Source organism: Struthio camelus, chromosome 1, assembly GCF_040807025.1.
Source record: "Struthio camelus isolate bStrCam1 chromosome 1, bStrCam1.hap1, whole genome shotgun sequence".
Lineage (NCBI taxonomy): Eukaryota > Metazoa > Chordata > Aves > Struthioniformes > Struthionidae > Struthio > Struthio camelus.
Window position 1 is genome coordinate 176,205,387 of NC_090942.1, and position 12,713 is coordinate 176,218,099.

Here is a 12,713-nt window from a genome sequence, read left to right on the forward strand (position 1 = left end):
GAAAGTTAGAATAAGATCCAGAAATAGTTCACTAATATCAGTACCAGACAACAGATTGTAGTTCATTTCACTTTGTAAACATGCTACTGTTTGTGGTTCTGTTAGTAGAGAAGCTGGATGCCCTAAAATTATGTAAATCTTCCCAAACTTAGATATGCTTTTCCCTGATCTCTTTCAAAAGCAGTTGTATGCGATCTGTATGTACCTACATGTGCAATAACCAGTACCACTGACTGCCATTATAGTTTATTTGCTAAAAAAGATGAAATTGGCTCCAAAAAGCTCTACCACACAGTGCTTTTCTGTTCCAGTGTGCGTTACCTCCAGAGAGCTAAGCAAGCAGATGTAAATCCGCTACACAAAGACCAAAAAGTTATGGCTGAACAATCAGAAATAATAGGAATTTGAGCATTCAGTAGACGACTAGATCACAAGCACCCAAAGCCACTCTGAAGTGTTATTAAATCCCCTTGTGACATCTCCTGCCTAATCAATGACACTGTATAAATCAGTAATTGAGTCAATACACAGCTTGTCCGTGTCAGCTGAAAACCCACCAGCCAAACGCCTGATGATAAGGAGGAGCACAGGGTGAAAGATCATTTCAATTACTATTTGGAGGAAAAGGGAGAGAAACAATTATGATGTTCCTAGGAAAACAAACCTAGTGCATGGTTCATCTGATCAAATGTAAATATTTACGGTGTGAACATCAACATTTGAGCTGTCTAGGTGATTTTTTAATAGAAACACAGAAAGCATTTAAAGGGCACCATCATCTCATTCTAAATTAGAAATAAAAAATAGGTGAACATGCCCTTTAAAAGTGTATGTTACTCCCTTGACTATAGTGTGAGCCTTGGGTGATAAGTTTATATGTAGAAATTTACACTGAGGTACACCAATATAAGGTGAGATAAGACCCCATTGCAGCGTGTTCAAGTGCATCTAATAGGCTTCCATCAATGGAAAATATTATTTTTATAACATATTTTAATAATCAATATAACTTCTACTTCCTTTATGATTTTATGAATATCTTTATAGCTAAAAAGTATGTCTTGCTTTACTGCTATGCAAAAACACGTACGTGCGGACATCACACCCAATCCTCCGCACTATTTGACTGTCAAGCTGACTGTCTGACCTGTTTGGGATCTCTCCAGCTATGTGTCTTCCAAACAACACACAAGCATGGTTCTGGGAATACGTAACTTCAGACTCTATTCCCAAAAGTCCGTATGGACCAGAGTGCGTCAATTTTGGCTCTCCGTGCCTTGCACAATCTTCCGACACTGTTCCAGTAGGTTTTTCACACTCAGACACCCAACCTGCATGCCCTCATGGCTCACGCCTCGTGTAATAAATGCTCCCCATTTCCTGCTCTTCAGATCTGCAATACATCTGTCACGGTATTGACAGACACTTTAAATTTAAAAAAAAAATAGTTCCTGTTTCAGGACCATAGGTTTAACAGATAAGACCTGGCCGACCTTCAGGTCCAAGTGATGTGGTAATGCGGATGTGGCCAGGCTACTTTAGAGAGTATTACCTTGAGTATCATGGAAACAAATCTCATGCCACTTGATCTGGGGATCAGGGCTTGGCCAGTAACTCTTTTATTTAGCTGTACAAATCCGTTCTGATCATATTTACTTTTACTGTGCTACTACTCAACAGAGACAACAACCTCTGAATAAACTTAGCATATATTCATGTCTTCTAAAAACACTGTTAGCGTTTGCTCTTTCATACAATGCCAATATCGGATATTTCTGAAGCTGGCCTGTTGACTTTGCAAGCCAGCATCTATGATTACCCACTTCCCAAGAAAGGAAGTAACTGAGGAATCTATGTAACAGGGAAGGAATTGTAATTCTGATGCATGTTTTTATATTAAAATGAGTTAAACCCAGGGAAAATGTAGAGGGAGGACTCCTTAACTTCACATTGCTACACTGTAGATATTTACAGCTGAGGTAGCACAGGCCTCATAGTCAGTCAGTCAAGAGAAATGGGGAATTTTAGAGATCTACTAATTTGCATGTAGACATACACGCTCTAGAGGTATATATTCACTACAAAGAAGCCCATACCTAGTATCTAAACGACTCTTCAGGTGCCACAGTCCTCAGATTTGTTGTTCTTAACTGTGCGAGCACCTGAAGAAGCATTCAGCAACACATGCAAAACATGCCTAAGTCTTGACAGCACTGAGCTGCATGGAGCCCAGCTATGATTTATCAGTTTCAGAGCCATCCTTCTTTCCGTAATCCTGCCTGTAGAACCTGGCTGCACACTCATCTCTGGGTGCAACCAGTAGATTAAATGTGGTATAGGAAAGACTTGAGAATAATCATGCTGAGGTCTCGTGGTTTATATCCCAACTTCACAGCTGTTCTCTTTTTGGATCTAGTTGCGTGCTCTTTTCACCCATCTTCTCAGTTTTTCATTATAAGGATTGAATTTTTAAGCATCCAGGTCTATAAAGGAGTTTATAAGTATGACTATTAAATGGGTGGTGGATTCTCCCTCAGGCCTGACATGAGGCACTTGCTCATTTTACTTTTTTTCTGTGGTTCGCTGGCTTCTAACTTTGCTGGTATTGGATAGAGAAGATGGGCAGGCATCTCTTGCGTTTAAATTCGGAAGATGCCCAGAGCTAGCGTAAGGCTGGGGGAACGGGAATTACTGTTTGAGCCAGTTCTTTCCCATACTTCTCATAAGTGTTTGTGCAGCCATGCAGTATACCAGATTAAAAAGTCAAAGCCGTTCTAAGTGTTCAGTCTAATTATTCCTCCAGCCAGAGCTACTGTTAATTTATTTTTAAGTCTGCAAAGGGCGAGAGAAATGCTGCTCACGCTAGCATGGATATGCACTAACACGAAAGCATTTTTCTAGTCCAAACCAAGGCACTGAGAAAATTCTGTAATTCAGATTCATGGCTTTGTTCTGTGATTTAATGATTGAATATAAAGTCATACCTCTGACAAGTATTAGCTCTCCAGACGAGGTGATAAAAAACCTACCTGAGTCATTCTCAGAAAGAAGTCTTAGAGAGTTATCATCAGCTGCCCATTTAGTTACAAACCCTAATAATGTAGTTTCACAAGATATTTTCTTTGGTGACATTGCTGACTTAGAAGATTGCCAAAGCCAACAAATGCTGTTACACTCCTGGGATGCGGCTCAACAGTGCAGCTGAGCCTACTTGCCCCCTCTTTTCTCCCAGTCCTTCTCTCCTCCTCACCCTTGCTTTCAGGTGTGAAGTCTGGCCCCTGTGCTAGCTCTGCAGCTCATTGAAGTTCCTTTTTTTTTTTTTTTTTGAGGGAGGGAATGATTAGAAAAATGGGCTATTTAAGAATTAATTCAACAAGGGGTCTAAAAATGCTAGAACTGCCATAAGAGAAAATACCTGATATGAATAGTGAAGGAAGGAGCATGAAAGAGCCATTAAATGGGCTCAGCTGTATTTTCAAACTGTACTTCAGCTTCTATTTCAGGTCGCAACTACAGGTATAAAGGTAGTGAGCTTTATGATTCCCCTAAGGACAACTAATGGGCTGAGAATGATAGAATTTGGCTCTGCTTACTTGTGATAAATCTTAAGGAGTTACTGGACTGCATGTTTTCTATGCCATCGGCATTCGAAGTGAGCCTTCCTAGTCATTAAATCAGTTGTTTTGTTTGAGGAAATAAATGGCTGGAGCCACCTTGAGGCTAGTTTGGGGGCATTCACATCCCTGGTAATCTGTGAAGAGTCCCTTTTCTCCGTCATACTATTTTGTGCTGTGTATGCACAAAGTGCCTATCAATTACTGACTTCAGTGTACTAAGAGTTATTCCATTTTGATAAGGATATACGCAAAGCTCAGCTTTTCTTTGGGAAATGTCAGTAACGTCCCCTCTTAATTTCAGGATTCTTCATGGTCTTGTTCTATGTTGCTTGGAACTGATGATGTTATCACTTTCTGTCTTGCTATTTACATTTCAGCTAAAGGAAGCTTTGGTAATGACCACAGAAATCTATTAAAATCTTCTTTGTTGCTGTGCTTTTCTGTAATTTCATGCTTAGTTTTTCACGCTATATGAGAGTTGTCCCAGCTAACTTTAGATGTATATACCTCCACATCTGAGCTTATCATCCCCTTTCAGTCAGAGAAGCAGTCACTTTTGCAGCAATTTGGGGCAATTCTTCTAAACTATTTCAGGAAGTGCCTATTTCTCTTCACTGACCACAGTGGAAGAACAGTGACTATCTTAGCTGTAGCTATTATAGATATGTACATTTGGTCAGATGAATCTGCCTGCCTTTGTTCTGCAAATACACAGTCAACACTAAAGCAAGTAAGTGTGACTCAATCACACATTAGCAAGTCATGCAGTGCAATCTGTGAAGCAGATCGGCAGAGTGAAACCATTGTCACGCTACATGAGTTTTGTGGGGTTTACTTCATACAAGCTCTAGTCCAGTCCCGTGAGCTAAGCAAGAGCTCCAGGCACATTCCCACTGCTCTGGAGGCTGTCTGCCTGGGCTCAGGGCCAGCTCAGAGGAAGCTCAGCTGGTGACCTTGAGGAAAACTGCTGTGATAAAAGTGAGTGGCCTCAGTGTGTGCTGTCTCCCTTCCTTTGGGCCAGTTGGGACTCTCTTGCTGGGCCTGATCTGAGCTCCAGCTCCTGCTGCACCAGAGCTGGGCCTGCACCTGACCATGGGCCCTGCTGATCCAGACCCCAACCCACAGACCCAGCCTCGGCCTGTCCACGTCCCTGTGACGGAGCCCAGCAACCAGGGCTGGGGCTGCCACAGCTTCCCCTGGTGCTTTACTCCCTCGCGGGGCGGTGGGACAGGACCTGGCGGCAACCCAGCCCTCAGGGAGCTGCTGTCTCTGCAGTGATTGCCCAGGAGTGGCTGCTGCACACGAATTGAACCACATCTTCTAGTTTAATTTAATGAAAGTTGAATACAGTTTGGTCACTGAGACCATTTTGTGATGAGAACCACAGTGGAGCTGACCCAGAAATTCACTTCAAAATCAGCCTCCCCATCCAAAGCAAAATCTTTAGATAACAAACTGATGCAAAATCTGCTACTACTTATTAATTTTAAAAGTAGGTAACTTTAAATATGGTTTGGGGACTTTATCTTCAATTCCTTAGCTTACTTTGTTAATATATTCCTCTTTTGGGTATACCTCTTGTTTTAGCCCATACTGTGAGGGAACAGAACTGTGAGAAGGCGGAAAATGAATTATGCATTCAGATACAAGCAAACAAGATAATTTCACTAAGGTATGTATTTGTACTTGATCTTTTTTTTTTTGTAGGATATATTTTCTTCTTGGTTACTGCCACTGTCTACGCAGGTCCTCTGTATTTGATCTCGATATTCTTGGCAGGCGTATACTTATATGAGAACTAAGCCATTACAGGACCATTCTGACTATTACTAAAATACTCTGGACTGTAGCAAGCCCCCTCTCACAGGGTCCCCAAACAAGGTGTTAAAATGTATATAGTAAACTCCATACATATTGTCCACCTTTTACAGCAACCTCTAATTTCTAGAACTGTCCCGAAGTATCTGGAAACATATTGACAGCACAGTTGTCCAGTGTTATTAATAACATTTCCCTTAAGCAATTGATTTGTCAGGTCTCTGAGTAGCTGCTCACAAGAGGCTTCACTGTAGACAATAAGCTTCTAATTATAGGCATTTGCTGTGTGGATAAATTTGTGGGTGACATATGGCACCAGGCAGCTCACAAACAGCAAGAAGTTAATCCAAGCACAAAACACAAACTGGACACTTGTCCAAAGAAAAGGATAACTAGTCAATGTGCCATAAATTTAACAACAAGGCTCAGGTCATTCCCTAAAAAAGTTGAGGATATTTAAGCACTAAAAGTGAGAATTCTAATATGACTCTAAGGCAATTGCTGACCTGTTATTTCCCGTTACTGTTAAAAGAATATTTTTCTTGGTGAATTTTTATTAAAAATTATTCTTATTTACTTAGGCAATTTCTTTTGGGCATCAGGTCCTGTTCTCTCTCCTTGAAAGACATAGAATACTAGATTTAGAGTCTATCACTTGACTCTAGTGCTATTATTCTGATCTTGATTCTAATTTCCTTTGAAAGGATGAGGTGTGGAGTCTCACTGCATTCTTAGTGAGCCTTCTTTAAGTATACCTTCATGCACCAATCACATAGCAATGATAGGTCATTCTGGATCACAGCATCAGATGTTCCAGATCAGATAGGGTGGGATTCAACTGTCTAACCAAAGGCATCTCATGCAATCTGGTGCCTGGCTTCCATCTGCCACTCAGAGAGGCATCTGTGTCCTTCAAGTGCTCTGACCTCTCTTTCAGCCCCATGCCAATATCTTGGTATCACCTGAAATGTCTGTAGATCTAGAGAAGCTGGATCTCACCAACAGTGTATTTTCAAAGACTGCATCCAGCACCCAGACCCTAGGGTAAGAATTCTGCCACCAGAATGGGTTCCAGTTTAGGAAAATATGTCAGACAGCTGTGTTCTGTCACTTACTACTATGTTTTCAAGCAAATCTCAGAAGAAAATCAGCAGCACAGATATACCTATAAGAATAAAAACCTGTTTTCACACCGGTAAAAGGGATCATAAGGCTCTACGGATATTGTCAGGCTATCATCCCTGCTGTAACCCTATTGCCAACTGCTTGGACAGTTAAAGGATTTATATTCTAAGCTCAGTTATAGCTGTGCTGTCAGCAAACTGGTGGTCTTTCTAACAGATAATATACATTTTGAAATAAAGATTGCATTGGAAGAGCTGAAGCTAAGCTCACGGATTTTTTAGAGAGTATTTAGCTATCTAAGAGAGCAGCCTTGTTTTCTTGTATCACATTGCATGTTACCTACAGTGAAAAGTGCGTAAACAGATGAGGCATAAGTTATACTGGTTTCTTCATACATTCATCATGCAGTATATGAAGTATATAACAGGTCTAAATTATATATGAAAAGATTGTAAAACGCACATCAAATAGGCTCTTGTATGTATATGACTGGAAAGCACAGGCTAGAGCACAGAAGACAAAAAACCACACCCCCTCAAGCTGAGTACATGCAAAGCTGACAACTCAGAAGCAGGCTGTGTGTAAATGAGCTAAACAAAACCTCATCCTGTAAATACAATGTTTTGACTATGGCAAAATCTCCCTTATCACTGTAAGTATTCAACCAGCTCTACAGACTTCCACCAAGGACTATGAGCAACTTCCAACAGTTTAGTAGCTGAATATTTATTCTATTCAAATTACTGCTTTTCTGCCCTATGTAATCGCAGTTCAAGAGCCAATGAGCAAATTAAGACCTTTATTAGAATCTAGGCTGGTACCAGAAATATAGTTTGTTGCTATTGCAGTAGTAGGAACAACAAAGTGACAAAGTGAGGAACAAATCTTTTAACAGACAATGTTGTATCGACAAGTGTAAAAATGGCAGGATATTTCTTTAGCAATACTTAAAGTTTCAAAGAACCTGGGATCAGGCACTTGAAAATTGAGCTGGAGATTTTGACTGCACAATGAATTGAAACTAATGGAGCTTAGGTTGCCTATGGGAAGATCATTTTCAAAGAAGCTTATTGTAAAGCTGTGGAACATAAAGTACCTGTTAACATACATAATATATATTTGTTCATTCTGCAGCTACTAGTTTCAATATCTGAACTATAACAGATATCCCAGTTGAGAGCTGATAACATTTGCTTATGTAAGTTCCAAAAAATACCTATTCTTATATGAGAGAAAATATAGCTAGAACGTGTCCACTGTTTAAAATCTTCAGATCCTGAGAAGAGTTGATTTGCTAAAAGCTATTTTTTTGAAAGCAAGAGAATTTGGAATCAAAACAAGCAGATTCTGTGGCATTCCTTCTTGCATGGCATGTTGCAAAATGTGATGCTTATGAGACCTTGAAGCATGAAACACAGAGTACTAAATAACAAGTAAATACCAATATGGGCTGAGAAGATTGAAAATTTGGAAAGAACTGATGGCACACAACACTGCATAGCCACTCTTACTTGCAGCTCCCTTCTGGAAGGCTAAATTAAATTGCAGTCTTTACTAATGTGGCTACTTGAGCATTCTCATGAACAGCTGTGCTGGCACAGCAGAAACTTGCTAACACTTGCTGGCATGGGGTCTGGAAAGAGCTGCCCAGGTCAAGGAGCAGGGTCACTTCCATCATTATTCACAAAGCTGTGAGTAATGTGAAACTGTCGTCCAAGCCGGACAATTAGCTCAGAGATAAAATGGCAACTTTGCAGAGAGTGGATCTGCACATGATGTCACTTATGGCAAGCCCATTCTCAACAAAGCTCTGATAAAGTATCTGCGAGAGTCATTAAAACTGTGATAACCTGCCTGAAAACTTGTCCCGAGGACTGAGGATTCATAATCATCTCAGTTTGCTCTAGCTTGTTTCTCTCTGCAAGTTTGGAGATGACACAACACTGGGAGGAGCGGCAGATAAACCAGAGCATTGTTCTGCTAGTCAGAGGGACCTTGACAGGTTGGAGAAATGGGCAGAGAGAAACCTCACGAAGTTCAGCAAAAGGGAATTGCAAAGGAGGGAGGAGCACCTGGGGAGGAACAACCCCTTATGCCGGTACAGGATCGGGGCTGGCCTGCTGGAAAGCAACTTTGTTGTCCTGGTGAACAGCAAGTTGAATATGGGCCAGCAATGTGCCCTTGTGACAAAGAAGGACAACAGCATCCTGAACTGCCTTAGGCAGAATGTTGCCAGCAGGTCAGGACCCATCCCCTCTAATCAGCACTGAAAGCACATCTGCAGTGTTGGGTCCAGTTTTGGGCTCCCCAGTACCTGAGAGACATGGATTTGCTGGAGCAAGTCTAGTGAAGGGTCGTGAAGATGATTAAGGGACTGGATTATCCGACATACATAGAGAGGCTGAGTGAGATGGGGCTGTTCAGCCTGGAGAAGAGGAGGCTCAGGGGGATCTTATCAATGTGTATGAATATTTGATAGGGGGTGCAAATAAGACAGAGCCAGACTCTTTTCAGTGGTATCCAGTGACAAGACGAGAGGCAATGGGCACAAACTGAAAGACAGGAAGTTCAACCTGAAAGTAAGAAAACACTTCTTCACTGTTGAGCACTGGATCAGGTTGCCCAGAGAGGTTGTGAAATCTCCATCCTTGGAGATATTCAAAACCTGACTTGAATGGGTCCTGAGAAACCTGCTCCAGCTGGCTCTACTTGAAGGGTTGGACCAGATGATCTCCAGAGGTCACTTCCAATGTCATCTCTTTGGTGATTCTGTGATTGCTTCATCCTTTTGGCTTTTTCTTTCTTTTTTCTTTATGAAAGAGTGTCTTTTCAGACATTTTGGAGCTTCATGGAGTGCCTTATGGAGCTAATGAACAGCCTCAGTGACATCACTGAAATTTAAACGAAAGTCGATAAGGGAAAAGAATTCAAGATGGCAATACTGAAGGAGAAAAACAAGAGTTTTAAGGCAGGCTAAAAGCTGGTGAACTGGCTAAAAATGAGAATTGTTTTCACTGAGTTCTATGTATGTCAGGAATAAGTACGTTCCTATACGCTGGCAGATGGTTTAGATATTCAACATGAACTGTCTGGGGTTTGTGCTACCCAGAGTGTTTTTCTTCTGACTGAAAAAAAAAAAAAAAAACGCGGAAGTGATTTTAGAATGTATATGTCACATCAGATTGCATGGAGTTATTTGCAGGTGAACCTCTCATCTTGTGACCTCACATATCTTCCCATGCAACACAGTTCACAAAAGTCTGAAAGCAAAAAATACACTTCTGTTCACAGCGTAAGGGGAAGCAGGTCACAGAGGTGGAAGGAAAAGGGTGTAAGTAACTCAACTTGCTCTATGGATTTAGACACTGATTGTCCAAAGCTGTAACCTGACTGCTTGGTGATTGCTTTTCAGTGATTTTATACCCATGTTTAAACTCCTTGGAGAGAACATTGATACGATAGTGTCAAATTCTCTGCCTTTTATCAGGATCCTTGCCAATTTTGGAAAGTGGGTTGGAGAGCTTAGACAAGATAAACCGCTAAAAGTAGCACAACCTGAATTTCTCACTGTATCTCAGTGTACTAGGGGTAGAGGGTTCCCTGTTGCCAAACATGAAGTTGAGTGCTGTAAAAGGCAGTTAATATTCCTGTCTTTTGAAAATACAATTCCATTTAATGAAGACAACACTTGTAAGTGCTTTGTGGGTCCAACAAAATTTTACTTACCTTGTAGCTTTAGGCCATTGCTTTAAGTCCATGTTGATGTTTTCAGCTCATTGCGTCCCTGGTGGACAGACGTCCACCACATAAAACCATTGTACATAATCTTGCAAACTTGGCAGTCAGCGAATTAGAGAGGCCTACAACTGATGCCAACACAAAATAAATTACCTAGAACAATAGGGAAGGGTTTGAGTATGTGATGGACCAGAAGAGGAACAAAAAGTAGAAAATTCACCATCTATTACTTTTGCCTTAAATCAACTCTCTTTTCTAATCCTCTTAGTTACACTTTCAAAACAGAAGAATATAAGAGAGACACAGCTACTTCTTCACAGTTTACAGGAGAAGCTCATTCTTACAGTGAGAGACTGAAAAAAGGGATCCGTGTTTAGAGATTATCACAGATTCATTAATGAAATATTCTTCACAAGTCTTTTAAATTACAAGAAGCCCTTTGCTACAGAATCTCAGTCAGTTCTGTCTTTACACACTGAAGTAAAACAAAGCAGCACAGGACAAAACAAATTATTTGTTATTAAAAAAAAAAATCACATTTATTCCCACTTATAAAATGAAAAGACATAGAATTGGAGTTAGGACTGCTACAGACCCATCTGTATTACAGATGCAGACTCACCGAAATATGCCATCATTGTGCTTCTGAAAATTAGAACATATACAAGAATTGAAGAAACACCTAAAACACCATGGAATAAAGAATCTAAGCTCCCAGACTTATCTCTTACATGTATACCTTGAGCTATTACTGATCATCTGTCCATGTTAATAAGCAGAACAAAAATAATAAGTGACAGACATGGCTATGGATTTAAAATGCACTAAAATAGTTTTCCTACACAGCTTAAAATCAAATATTTTTATTCTGAAATTTCTTGCACTGACTTTTCCAATGAGAGTTCTTATACTTCAAGTCTATGATCTTATTAACAGCCCTAACTTTAATGGAGCTACTTTTGTGAGTGAAAATATTCAGATTTTTGAGAGGTTTGTGGGAATGGGTCCTTAGAGCGCTTTGAAACAAGGATCAGTCCAAAAGAGTGTTGGTGGAATCCTCCATGGAGAGGCTGGTTACATATAGGATTAGTTACAGTTTACAGCCTTCATGGTCTGTGCAGTAGGATGTATAAAGAAAGGGGCTTTAGGAAGAGGAAATACCATTTCTTAAGTTGAAAGAGATAACGTAACCTATTATACCAACATTTAGTAGCCAAAAAAATTAGAAAACAAACAAGCAAAAAAAACCCAGACAATTTGTTCCATGTTGCTCAGGCACCAAAACATGCAGCTAATACTTACACCTAAGAAAAATACTTAGACAGGAGAAGTTAGATTAATCAGAAAACCTCAGAGTTTTGAAAGTAGGAGTAAGTCAATTTTTAAACAAGAAATTCATTGAGGTGATGGCCTAAAAATCATTCGCAGAACGAGGAGAGTAAATATTTCTAGCTCTACATTTCCATCAGAAACAAACTGGAAATCTGGTCTCTAACAACCTGAAATTGAACCATCTTGATTTAGAAAGGGAGTAATAGGTAGGAGAGTAGCAAATCCGTATTTATGAAATACATCTTTTTCTGAGTCGTCTTCTTCACAATGTGTTCAAATAGTCTTAGACCTTACTTGATCTCAAGAATGCCTTTCAGTCTCCCCATAACAAGGGAATCAATTAAGAAGAATGGAAAAGGAAAGGTCCCCAAGGTTTTTTTTTTTTTTTCCGTTCCCTTCTTAGGTCATGCTCAGATTTATGCAAAGGAAGTAGTGATCTGAAAGAAGGAGGAGCAAATTCTCTCGCTTTTTTCATGAGATCCTTTAGATGGTGAGTTTATAACCAATAAACTCAAATGACGTGGGACAGGTTTCTACCAACATCCTGAAAACCTCACAATTGGAATAAACTGAACAGTTGCTTGTAACCACCAAAGGATTATCTCATTTACATTTTCAAAAGGGACTACAGTCCCTTTAAAGGACAAGCATCTTTTGGGCTAATTAATTTTCTGAGACGAACTTGCAATGTATGGTGAGCACTTGATTAAATATTAATATGGGATACAGGGTCACACTTTTTGCAGCATTCCAAATCTGTTAGTGTATTGTCAGTGGGTTCAAAATATAAGCGTATACATGACTGTTTTTGTGCTTGAGTATATTTATGTGCTGTGGGAGAAGAGAGAAAATGAAGAGGACTAACAGAGCAATATCTGGCTCACACTGGTGAATACAGTGAAGTTAGCAACGAGTGAACAAAATGATGTGCATTTATTCTCTATTGGTAGAGTGATATGATTTTAGAATCCAGGAATTTCGGACCATTATGCGTAGTTATATGCTTAGATATATGATATTTAGAGTTAGCTTTTCATATATACGTTCAAAAAACACCAGGCTGAAGAGTGTGATACCTTAGAT